The sequence below is a fragment of the Hibiscus syriacus genome, unplaced genomic scaffold, assembly GCF_006381635.1.
Source record: "Hibiscus syriacus cultivar Baekdansim isolate YM2019G1 unplaced genomic scaffold, ASM638163v2 tig00110578_pilon, whole genome shotgun sequence".
Lineage (NCBI taxonomy): Eukaryota > Viridiplantae > Streptophyta > Magnoliopsida > Malvales > Malvaceae > Hibiscus > Hibiscus syriacus.
Window position 1 is genome coordinate 487,557 of NW_024062789.1, and position 8,874 is coordinate 496,430.

General features: G+C 34.1%; 1 pseudogene; it reads left to right on the forward strand.

Moving 5' to 3' along the window:
- The first annotated feature begins 3,215 nt into the window (after window positions 1–3,215).
- LOC120133294 lies at window positions 3,216–3,794 on the forward strand (annotated as a pseudogene).
- Window positions 3,795–8,874: the final 5,080 nt, after the last annotated feature.

Here is an 8,874-nt window from a genome sequence, read left to right on the forward strand (position 1 = left end):
AGAGTTCTTATAAAGACAAAAAGGATGAGTGGGTAAGCCGATTTAGAAAAAAAAAATAGAAATATAAAGAAAGTAAGGAACAAGGTTGTAAACGAGCTTTGTCGAATTCGAGTATTGTTGAGTTAAACTCAAATCGAAAATTTTAAAATGGAGCTCGACTAGGCTTGAAAACTTGCAAGCATAAAATTTTCAAGCTCGACTTGAACTCGAAACCATAAACTAAAGTTCAAAAAAGCTAAAAAAGCTTGAAAAAAAAATCTTAACTTAACTCGGTTAAAGCTCAAACTCAAACTCGAATTTGAATATTAAATATATTTATATTGTATTTTTTTAAAAATCAACACATAAATATTAATATTATTCATAATTTAATTTTTTTTAAAAAATAAAATTTTAATATATTATTTTTTCGAGTAGCTCGTGAGTTTTTTGAGTCGAGTAAGAAGTAACTCGCTTCTACTCGTTAAGAACTCGAGTCAAGTTTGAGCTCGATTCAAATCTATTTGAATTAAATATTTATCAAATTTTGATCGAATCGATTTCGAGTAGCACGCGATATGGCTTCTATCATTTACTGCGTAATAAGGAACGTAGAATCCGTACGAAACATTATTGAGCTATTCCAGGCGTGTTGCATTCAAGCAACACATATTTAGACAGGACCCAGGCCCTTCCTTTGTGGGCTTCTTTGGCCGCACCCATCATCTCCCTCCTTTCTCGTGCACGTCTCCATTACTCGCCTTCAATCATAGCCGTTAAAAACAATTAATTAAATTCATATCTTTTGAATATTTATACCGTTCAAAATGTTAATAAACACTGTAATTTTAGTATGGTTTTGTATGATATCTAAAATGATCTATAACTTGTTAAAGCCTCAAAACCTTTTTTTTTTGTATATTTAAATATAATTTATAATTTTAATACAATACTAATAATTGTATTAATCAAATTAAAACCTAATCAATCAACAAATTAACATTTATCCACATTCTCTATTTTCTTAGTTTAGAAATACAACAATTTGAATGATGTAAATGTATTCCAAATTTTATAAAATTACTATAGCACTATAAGACTTTCCTCAGCCTCTAATGTTTTTGATACAATATTAAAAAAATATAATTCGTTAAATTCTTAAAACAAAATTTATTTTATATTTTAGTTCGATTGAATTCATCATTTTTAAGCATTCTAACAATAATATTAATCGAATTAATATTCGATCAATAAATTAAAATTAAGTTAAAACTATATAAATCAATTGTTCTTTAAAAGAAAAAAATCATCGACGAGAACTAAACAACCAAATGGCCAAATTAATTACTAGGTTTTCTTTCCAAAGATGGTGTAAGAACCATTAATCACATAGACGGTGTTGTCTACCATTAATCACATAGACGGTGTTGTCTACCAACTCATAAAATATTAAGGTAAACTACATTAAATGCCGTTAAACTTTTCCTGTTATCTTGTTTATACCACTAAATTTTTAATTTTGTTAATTATAACATTGAACTTTAGTTTTACATTCAATTATGATACTCCACCGTTAAGTCAATAATGGGACGATGACATGCCTAACAATTACTCACATGGCCTGTCACACTAAAACGATGCCATATTGGCGACGATTATTGATGTCCAGAACAACGTTGTTTCAGACATTAAACTTTAGGGGTGAATCGATTTTGCTATTGAACGTTTAAACAATTTATTTTTTTGGCACTGTAATTTTTTATAGCCGCTGATAGCCAATAACCATCTGTCACTGGTCTTCTTTCGCATCAAGATCGGTACAAAAACGTTCATATTTAATTTTTCTTCTTTCTCCTAGGATTGGTTTTCCATGAAACCAACTTAAAATCAATGAAAATATATTTAAAGTTTGATGTATTAATACACCGATCTCTTTCAATTATCATCTTATGAGACTATTTTTGAGGCATGCCATTTGTCTTCTTAAAAAAATGCTTTTCACCATTTGGATTTTTTAATGAACACCTTAAATATCGCAAATCTAAGAAAGCCTTTAAACATTTAAAAATGATAGATTTGTTTGTTTAATTTCATCGATTTTGAGTGAATTTCGTGTAAAAATAATCCTATGATAATAAAGAGAAGGAAATGTGAATGTGTTGGTATTGATTTTGTCACGAAAGAAGATCGGTGATGAGTTGTGATTGACTATCAATGACTGCTACAAAGTACAATGCAAAAAAGTGAAGTGTTTAGTGTCAAAATCGAGACACTCCTAAATATTTTTTTTTTTGCATCAAATAGCCATACTAGAATGATTTTGTTTTGACATGTCATTTCACGTCATAAGCGTTAGTCATGTCATCATTCTATTACTGGTTTAACAAATGAACAACATAGTTAAATGTAAAATTAAAGTTCTGTGATTGCTAAAATTTGAAACTTCAATGATATAAACTAGTTAATGAACAAAGTTCATCAATATTTGATATAGTTTACTCAAATATTAAATTATTTATAAACAAAACAAAATAAAAAAGTCAATGGATACAGATATAAAACAAGAACATTAACAACATTTGATCTAGACATAAGAATATATAAAGATACTGTTCAAAATACTTTTTAATCAAAGCTTTGGGATTAGTTTTTAACTAATCACTACATTAGTGGGAAAGATTGTTGAGCCAACCCTAAAACTCAACTTGAAAGTAAAGCGGTGAGCGTCACGCGGAAGGCACATTTTAATAAAACTCTGCATTCTGTTCAAGGATCTGTGTTCAAAAGCCGGCCCCAGTCTGAGAAATTAGGTCGGTGTTTGTCTTCTTCTCTCTTTTATCATGAATTTATTGTTCTGCACTTTTGATGGATCGGAAGCAGAGTATGTCTTGCCTTTTGTTGAAGGCTTCAAATGTTTGATTGATTGTTTCCCACCTTGTATGAATCCCAAGATATTGGTCTGAAACAAATGAAAAAAATATTAGCCTTCCTTTTTATTGTCTTCCTCAGTTTCACAGTTTCATCACCTTGGACTTTTCGTCACTTTGCAAACTTCAAAGGTTAACAGCTTTTCAGTTCCTTTTCTTCCTTTGCCGCCTTTCCCATTTCATAAACAAAAATACAAGAACTTATCACCAGATTTAGTCAGAAAGTGATCAAAGTTTCATTTTTTAGTCGTCTCGAATCTGAAACAGTGATATTTGTTAGTACTTTTTTTTTTTGAGTTAATTGAAAACTGAAATGGAAGAGCTGACGGGTTTTCGACAAATGAAAGCACTGGTTTTTCCAGAGCAGGAGCAGCTGAAATGTCCACGCTGTGATTCAACCAACACTAAATTCTGTTACTACAACAACTACAACTTGTCTCAGCCCCGCCATTTCTGCAAGAACTGCCGTCGTAACTGGACCAAAGGCGGCTCCCTTCGTAACATCTCCGTCGGTGGCGGTACCCGCTAGAACACCAGACGCTCCTCCTCTTCCTCCTCAAACAATAGCAATCAACCCAAACGCCAGACCAACCGACACCAAAAACTCCGTCACCCCTCTCCGCCGTCGGTTCTCAAACAGGTTCTTCAGAGCTCGGCAGTTCAGAATTCGGTTCCCGGTGCCGAGCAGACCCGGATGTATGCAATATGAAGGATAGCGGTGGGAGCTTTAGCTCTCTGCTGGCATCGAGTGGGCAGTTTCGGAACCTCCTAAACGGGTTGAGTCCAAATGGGTCAGGTTCGAAAACAGCAGGCATGGATAATTTTGGAGTGAAGTTGGCTTCGGGTCGTGGAGTGGATCCGGATTCGCATTGAGATCCGATATCGGAAGATATCAATAATAGCAACAAAGAGGCTGAAGAGAGATAACTAGGGAGACATATAAATGAACTGAACGTTCAGCGAACCGTTCATGAATCGTGCGGTGGGAAGTTCGTTTATGTGTGTTTATTTATTAAATGAACGAACATGAACATAAGTCTCGTTCGTTTATTTACGTTCGTGAATGTTCGGTTATGTTCGTTTATGTTCGTTCGGTTATGTTCCTTTATGTTTATTCATTTATGTTTAACTTAATCTTCTTAAATTAATTTTGGTGACCAATTTGTAAGTTATAATGTTATATTATAACTTTAGATTTTTTAAAATTACATTATTAAAAATATATTAAAAATCCTAAACCCTAAAACTTAAAACTCTAAACCCTAAACCTTAAACCCTTATTCTAATTATTAAAAATCCTAAATCCTAAACTCTAAACCCAAATCTTAAACCCTAAATCCTAAACTATAAAACCTAGAACTTAAACCCTAACCCCTATACCCTTAATCTGATTATGTGATAGGAGTTAAGTTATGCACATGAAGGTAACATACAAATTATGCAAAATGATGTTATGTGACTCCTAAATAAATCATTCGCATACTTATACATAAACATATCAACGTGCAAAATAAATATACACAACTAATTAAAGAAAACAATCCTAAACAGGGATTAAATTAAGAGAAATCTAAATGTGAGAACTAATTTAAGCTAAATATACTAACTTTAGAATGATGATTAAATTCACGTAAATGTAAAATTAAACTTGTTATCGACCGTCACTAACTTGTTATCGAAGTCATTTCCACATATTAAAAGCCCCTCCAGGGAAAAAAAAGGATAACATCATTTAATGAGCTGCCAAGTGGTTCAAGTTTAGAGAGGCAAATTACCTTGGAGCCAGGCTTCTAAACTTCCATTTGGAACAAGCTCATAACAAAGCAAGTTTTGTGAAGAGTCACGACTGCTATAGTAACCTACAAGTTTCACAAAATTGCAACGAAGCAATATGCTAAGCATCCCAACTTCAACTAAAACTCTGCCCTCCCCAAGCGTGCTTGCAGGTGCAAAGTTGTTTGTTGCTTCTTTGAGCTCTTCATATTGTAGAAACCGAGTGCTGCTTGGGCGGGGAAGAGACCATGTTTGTGCAACCGTATCTGCAGTCTTTGGTTTTACTGCAAGAAAAGAAAAACCTAAGCACTCCGCAAGACTGAATTAAAACCAGTAATGCAGAATCAATCAACATTCTTGTTACAAGGTTTTACAAGATGCACAAAATCACACAACTCAAGCTTTAGTTATTAGCTAACCAAAAAGAAAATCATAGTCATTGTGGTTAAACATACCAGGTTGTTGAGGAGATGCTTCTGCATTCCCCCACGAAATGCACAAGAACAAATTATAAGAACGGATATTATAGCTAACCGAAAAGAAAATCATAGTCATTGTGGTTAAACATTTTCGTAACTGGCATTGCTGATGAGAGAAAATGCAAGAATAAATACATCAGCCCCACGATAGCTCAGTGGCCTTGCTGAAGCAATATCCCACATTGGGGAAGTACATGAGTGGACCACTTATTTGACATTATAAATAAAAGGCAGCTACCTCATTTCAACATACTTACCTGGACTGGGTCAATCGAGCTTCAATCGAGCTCAAAATTGAGCTTCAATCGAGCTCGAGTCAAGCTTTATTCGAGCTGATGAAATTTTTTTGAGTTCGAGTTTTTTCGAGTTCGAGTCGAGTTTCATTATTATATTTCGAGTTCGAGCTGAGCTTGATAATTTTAAGCTTGCGAGTTTTTGAGTCAAGTCGAGCTTGCTTTTAAAGTTTTTGACTTCGAGTCGAGCTCGACAATACTCGAGCTCGACTTGGCTCGTTTACACCCCTAGAAAGAACAATGGAAGGTAGGGTCTCCAACATTTATGTTCATTTATGTTCGTGTTCATTTATGTTCGTGTTCGTTTATGTTCGTGTTCGTTTATATTCGTTTATTTATTAAATGAACGAACATGAACAAGTTATATTCCTTAATAAACGAACATGAACAAAAAAAATTGTTCGTTTATGTTCGTGTTCGTTTATGTTCATTTATTTATTAAATGAACGAACATGAACAAGTTATATTCCTTAATAAACGAACATGAGCAAAAAAAAATTTGTTCGTTTATGTTCGTGTTCGTTTATGTTCGTTTATTTATTAAATGAACGAACATGAACATACCTCCGTTCGTGTGCGTTCGGTTCGTTTACAGGCCTATACCTAAGTGTACAGGGAAGTGGTGACGGTGGGGAAACAAGTTGTTGGACTGGCTGTAGCAATGGTGGGGATACCAGTGTGCCATACAGGAGATGACAATGCCACAATACTTCAATTCTGCAGTATTATAGAGATATTGAGTGTTGGTTTTCTTCTCCATTTTGGTATGATTGTAAGTGTTTGATATTAGATAGGAATAAAATGGGTTTTTTCGTCCCTTTTGTTTGAGATGTGCTGTAAAAGAATTTGACAATGCTTACATGCTATTGTTTTTATATGTTAGGTTAATCTTATTAGTTGTGGCAACCCTTATTATTTCAATGAAAATGTTATTATAAATAGTTTTAAGATGATAACACATGTTATTGTTTAGAGGAATATTTAACATTGTTTTTTAGATTAAATTTGAGACAACTATCCTTCTTTCCTACAAAGAAAATAATGTAATAATTTTTATTGAGCTCCTGCCACAACTTTCTTCTCTTCAAAAGGATCAATGAAAACTTGTAGGACGCAAATGATGGATTATACCAAACTTGAAATATGGGGGGAGACATTGTTTTGGAAGTCCACCTCGATGACATAATGTATCAATGAAAATATCTAATTTAAATGATCGTCGATTTTTTAATAGAAAATAACGAGTTAAAAATATATAAATAATCAAATGATTATTTTATAACTTTTAATAGTTAATGACAACAAAACACTACTCTATAGTCAAGGAAAATTTTAATAGTCGATAGATTTAATAAAGTAGTAACCTATGGTCAATATATTATTTACGTACTTTACCTAATAATTATAATAATAATCGAAACACCATAGGGAGCTTGCCGTGTAATTTTCCATTATACGGACTAGCAGTTAAAAAGAAAAGGACGCGCACAAAGTGGGAAGAAAAATAGAATACCCAAGGTCATCTCTCGCTGTCGCAGCACTCTTTTCGGCTACCGTATTCCTCTTCAACGATCTTTCCCTTCCGCCGCAAGAAAGGGCCACGTGCCGCCATTCTTTCTATTTATATTCATACAAACATACGTGTGAATTCACGTGTGCACATAAAATTTTCATGTCACAATAACTTGAACGGAACAAATCTAGTAAAACCCTCCCGCAAAAGTAATGTACGGTGGCTCCTCGAAGCTCGGTCGTGGTGGACGGGCGGACGTGGGAGCGGAGGCCTTAGGAACCGCTCTTCATTTCCCCCGCCGCCACACCGCCCTCCTTCCGCCACCCAATCAGGTAGGCTTCCCCTTGGCTCCGCCTCTCGTAACCGCCCCGGTATTGGGGGTGGTTCAGGACCTGCACCGTCTATCGAAGAGAGCTTTTCGCTTGTTTATGGGAATAATCCGTTGGCTTTCGCGATGATTATAAGGTTGGCGCCAGATTTGGTGGAGGAGATCAGGCGGCTCGAGGCTCAAGGAGAGACGGCCAGGATTAAGTTTGATTCAATTCCGACTCACCCTACTGGGAATGTGAGGTTTTTAAACAAGAATTAAGTTGTGCTTGGTCATTTTTAAAAAAAAGTTATTGCTATTTATTTCGAATTGTGTTTTTTCCTTGGAGTTGGAATTTTTTTTAGAACAAGAATTAAGCTTGATTTGAGTTCATCTGGGTTAAGCCTAGTTTTTATTTTCTTAAACCGTACTTCTAATTTTCGATGATATAGGGGGATAAAAATAAAAAAAATTGAGCCGATTTATCTTAAATTTTCTTATTTTTGAACCGTTTACAATGTTTGTTTTAACATTTTGGAATTTCAGTTTATGTTTTTCTTTTTCATTTTAGGGTTATATTTTACTAGCTATATTTTGGTCCTCTGAATTTTGCTTTGGGTGTAACTATGTCAACTTTGTGTGGTCGTACTTTTAAGTTCTTGCTTTGGGTATAACTATGTCAATTTTACTTGTTTCAACCTATTTTAGCTTCAAATTGGGTGACTTTATGGGGTAAGTTGCGAGTTCTGTTATGGTGATTGTAAGTCACATTCTGTTATTTTATATAGGTTCATTGTGGTGGTTTACTGGAAGATGTTTAGGTACATTGTATGATTCTGCTGAGTTTGCTTGTTCTTTTATCGTTGAGTATGTAGTATTTTTTTCTTGATTCTGGACTTCTAGTAGGCTAATGGGGAGTTGGGTCTACTTGGTTTGCGTAATTCTTACAATGTCTTGAGTCCAGTGTGCCATGATATTTTTTCCTCAAATGTGTATGTATTCAATCTTATTATACTTTCATCGTTGGTTAATTTTTAGTCAACGTTTACAATGTTTGTTTTAACATTTTGGAATTTCAGTTTATGTTTTTCTTTTTCATTTTAGGGTTATATTTTACTAGCTATATTTTGGTCCTCTGAATTTTGCTTTGGGTGTAACTATGTCAACTTTGTGTGGTCGTACTTTTAAGTTCTTGCTTTGGGTATAACTATGTCAATTTTGCTTGTTTCAACCTATTTTAGCTCCAAATTGGGTGACTTTATGGGGTAACTTTATGGGGTAAGTTGCGAGTTATGTTATGGTGATTGTAAGTCACATTCTGTTATTTTATATAGGTTCATTGTGGTGGTTTACTGGAAGATGTTTAAGTACATTGTATGATTCTACTGAGTTTGCTTGTTCTTTTATCGCTGAGTATGTAGTATTTTTTTCTTGATTCTGGACTTCTAGTAGGCTAATGGGGAGTTGGGTCTACTTGGTTTGCGTAATTCTTACAATATCTTGAGTCCAGTGTGCCATGATATTTTTTCCTCAAATGTGTATGTATTCAATCTTATTATACTTTCATTGTTGGTTAATTTTTAGTATATGACTATTTAGCTTT